This window comes from Heterocephalus glaber, unplaced genomic scaffold (assembly GCF_053883595.1).
Source record: "Heterocephalus glaber isolate CG9 unplaced genomic scaffold, H.glaber_assembly_v1.0 deba00001572, whole genome shotgun sequence".
Classification (NCBI taxonomy): domain Eukaryota; kingdom Metazoa; phylum Chordata; class Mammalia; order Rodentia; family Bathyergidae; genus Heterocephalus; species Heterocephalus glaber.
Window position 1 is genome coordinate 12,140,524 of NW_028258357.1, and position 4,353 is coordinate 12,144,876.

A 4,353-nucleotide genomic window follows, 5' to 3' on the forward strand; every position below is an offset into this window, starting at 1 on the left:
TCGAAAAACCAAATATATATATATATATTTCCCCTATTTTCCCAAGAGAACACCTCTCACTGAAATCATCTGGAAAACAAAACCTAAACCTCTGATTCATCTAAGTCCTGTAGGACAGGATATATTCAAGGACAGGTTGCCACTGGACTAAGACAGAGTTTACTCTCAGTTGAGAAGGTGGCGTAGAAACCTACTACTACATGCAACTCAGAGATAGTGAAGAAGACAGTAGTTGGGGAATACACATTGGAAGATATAAAGTAGCAGATATGTAGGAGAGATAGAGATCTAGAAATCTAATGCACAACGTGAGCACTTGTAAAACATACTGTACATAGAATTTATGCTAAATGAGTAAGTTTTAACTGGGCTTGTTACAAAAACAAAATGGAAGACTATAACAGGTGCTAGATATGATAATTTGTTTTATTACAGTAACTTTTTTACTATCTATATAAAACATCATGTTGTATGCCTTAAATATACATAATAACATTTCAATTTTTTTTTTTGTATCGGGGATCAAACTTGGGTCCTTGCACTTGCAAGGCAGGTGGCGGAACCACTGAGCTAAATCCCCGGCCCCAACATTTCAATTAAAAAAAATTTTTTTTGGTACCAGGGATTGAACTCAGGTCCTTGCACTTTTGAGGCAGGTGCCAGAAACACTGAGCTAAATCCCCGGCCTTCACTATTTAAATAAGACTCCTAGCTGGGTACAATGGCACCAGGGTTTCATCTCAGCCACCCAGGGTGCTGAGGCATGAGATTCCAGCCCAGACAGGCCACAGGAGACCTTCTTCCAAAATAAAACTGAAAGGACTGGGCATGTAGCTCACTGTTACAGCACTTGCCTAGTGTGCATGAGGCCCTGGGTTCAGTACTCAGTGGTGAAAAAAAATTCATGTACTGTATCCATAAAATATGGATAAAATAAAGATCCCTAAAAAGCTAATTGAATCCATTCCTTCAGGGAAGAGGCGTTGGGCCTCTGGAGAAGAGAGATAAAAGGGAAACACTTTAATCTACTATGTTAGCTTTCTGCTACGAAATACATGTCCAATTAACTTTAAAAAGAAAGGTTTGAGCAGGGCTGGTGGCACATACCTGTAATCCCAATACTGGGAAGGCTGAGGCAGGAAGATTGCTGAAAGTTCCAGGCCAGCCTGGGCTACATGGTGAGTTTGAGGCCAGCCTGAACTACATAGCAAAACCCTGTCTCAGGGGGAAAAAAACTGTCACAGGAATGAAATGGGGCGGAAAATAACCACTTGCCTGGGAATGGTTAACATAGATTCATGATCCATAAATGAGGGCTGACAGAACGCACAGGCTGTTTCTGTTCGTCCCTCTACTCTTCAGCTTGCCCTCTTGGCAGCAGGACAACAGAGCTCTCTACAAAGTGTCTCACGCTTTGCAAAGACAAAATGGATCTGTTGGGAAAATGATGTGTCAGTCACTTTTAATAGAGGCCCTCTTTCAATTCATAACCCAGAGTTGCTGAGGCAGAAATATTTGTTTGCAAGTTCACTTATTATTTCTTTCGGCATCAGGATGCTGCTTTGTGGGTGATCCAGCTGAAGTGTCTGTAAGAGGAGGGTCTTTACCGTATCCAGGGAGAGCCTTTCAGTGCCTGTACCACTTGGGGATTCTGCAGAGCTCCTCACTGATTCTACAGTGTTCCTAAAAAGGTAGATGGACAGATCATCCAAACACATTTGTCTCCTTTCCCTGGGCCAGTTCCCGGTGGAAGCAGGATTCCAGAGGACAGTGACCCAAGTCCTGGCAAGAATCCTTGCCCAGACAGGCAGCAACTGCTCTTTCCCCTGCTCCACCCAGAACGGCAGCATTCCAGGTTGTTGGCTTCCACTTGCGATTGCACAGATCCTGCCCCACCTCAGCCATGCTCCCACTTCCGCCGACCTGGGGTGTCCCACTCACGTTTGTTCCCAGTACCCTCCTGTCTCCCAGAGCCAGTCCTCACCCTTGCTCATATGCTTCTCAGCCGTGCCACTCACTATCCACAGGAAACTGCCTGGTACTTGGTTCTAGCTTCAGTAGAAATGATTCTGAAATCTGTGTTTTTCTGCTGAGTACATCATTTGGCATCAGAGATAGCCCTGGAGCAGGGATTTTCAGACTTTCTCACCTTGGAGCCTGGTTAAACACACAGGGAAGGGTTCTTGCCCAACATCTGAGTTCAAGGCACTAGCCTCATGCATCTGTTTGTCACCAACCCAGGGCCACAGAAGGCTCTAAAACTTGGGAGTCAATGTCGTATTATTTGATCTGGTCAAGAAAAACTAAACAGTTGCATTAGCAACCTTGACTTACTCCTGTTCCTGTTTTTCTAAACTCTTCTGACCTGTATTCGTATCTTCCTGCTTATTCAAATTCTCATGGTCCAAGAGTTAGATATTTCAGATCATTGGTGATTAAGTTGACTTCCAAGTAAGTGTTCAATATTCAAGATTGTAGGTTTTTTGGAGGAGGGGGAATAAACACCATCTTTTCTTTCTTGCTTGCCTGCTTGCTTGCTTCCTTCCTTTTTTTTTTTGAGACAGGATCTCACTATGGAGCCCAGGCTGGCCTTGAACGCACAGCAATCCTCCTGCCTCAGCCTCCACGGTGTTGGGGTTACAGGCGTGCTCCACCACATCCAGCTAAACACTGTCTTTTTTTTCCCTCCTGGAAGTATAACCAGTTGAAAGGTACATACAGGAGTCAGCAGATGGAGATCAAACTACTGTGTCCATTGTTAAGAAAGCTACCTGGAGAACACAACTCTAAACCTACAGTCAGCTGGACTTACTAATATTCTCCTGCCAGGCATCTGCAGGCCCCAGGACAGAGAAGATGAGAATGCAAGAGGACAAAAGGCAGGCTGTAAAAAAAAAAAAAGGAAAAAAAAGCAGCTGGGCGTGGTGGTGCACACTTGTGATCCCAGTACTCAGGAGGCTGAGGCAGGAGGATCACTGCTAGTTCCAGGCCAGCCTGGGCTACACAGTGAGTTCAAGACCAGCCTGAACTACACAGCAAGACCCTGTCTCCAAAAAATCAAAACAAGACACCACCAACCCCCACCCCCCAAATATATTAGAGTCTGTCCCAAAAATGCATTCAGCAAAGTCAGGACTGTGGGAATTTCTTTAAAATTAACAACCTGGTTTAGCAAATCAAGGAGAAAGGTGTGGGGGGAGAGAAATGGAGGAGGAATTTATAAATCAGAAAGACTTAAAGTATCTGAAATGCAAAGATCTAATTTGGATCCTGATTCAAACAAGCAATTAAATAGAAAATGTGATCTTCATGAGCCATTTGGGAAGTTGTGTGTTGACTACTGGAGATTTAACAATGCTAAATAGTCACTGTCAATTTTTTTAAAGTGTGCAGTATATTGTAGTTATAATAGAAGAAAAGAATCCTTACCTTTAAGCATTTTTACTGAGACATTTATAGATGAAATTATATGCTTCAAAATAATATAGAAGAAAGTACATGGTAAAAGCACAGATGAAACAAAACTGGCCATTAGTTGGTAATTATTGCAGCTGAATGAGGAGCACATGGCTTATTATACTCTCCCATTTATTTTGTGGTCCTGAGGCTAGAACCCAGAGGCACTCTACCACTGAGCTACATTCCAGTCCTTTTTATTTTTTATTTTGAGACAGGTCTCACTATGTTGCACTGGCTGGCCTCCAACTTGCAATCCTCCTGTCTCAGCCTCCCAAATACCTTTTAAAAAAAATTCTGTATTTTTGAATTTTTCTGTAAAGTTTTAAAATATTAGAATCACAAAGATAGACATACAAATTGTATGTCTATCTATATATCTTTATCTTTCTTCCAATCTCTACTATCCAAACATGTATATCTAAATTCTTGCCTCATTTTATTTACCTCCATTTAACTCTAACAAGTCCCAAACAGATGTATTCATTTCCACCCGTCTCAAAACTTCAAACTTGCTTCAGTTTTCCCTGTCCATGAATGACACCGTCAATGTAGTCTTCAGAAGGGCGCCTGAAGTGTCTTCCCCTCCTCAACCCAGGGGCTTGGAGGCCTCTCCAGCTCCTCATTTCAAGAGTCAGAATCCAGGCTCCTACCTCCCAGGGCTTCTCTGGAATGCCTCCTGCCCCATGGAAACCTCAATTCATCCACCAAGGAATAATCCAGCATGTCTCTGAATATTAATATAAAGTTTTCCTTTTTTTTTTTTTTTTTTTTTTTTTTTGGCATCGAGGATCGAACTCCGATCCTTGCGCTTGCGTAGCAGGCGGTGAAACCACTGAGCTAAATCTCCGGCCCTATAAAGTTTTCTTTTAATAGGACTTGCTGCTTTCTAAGTAT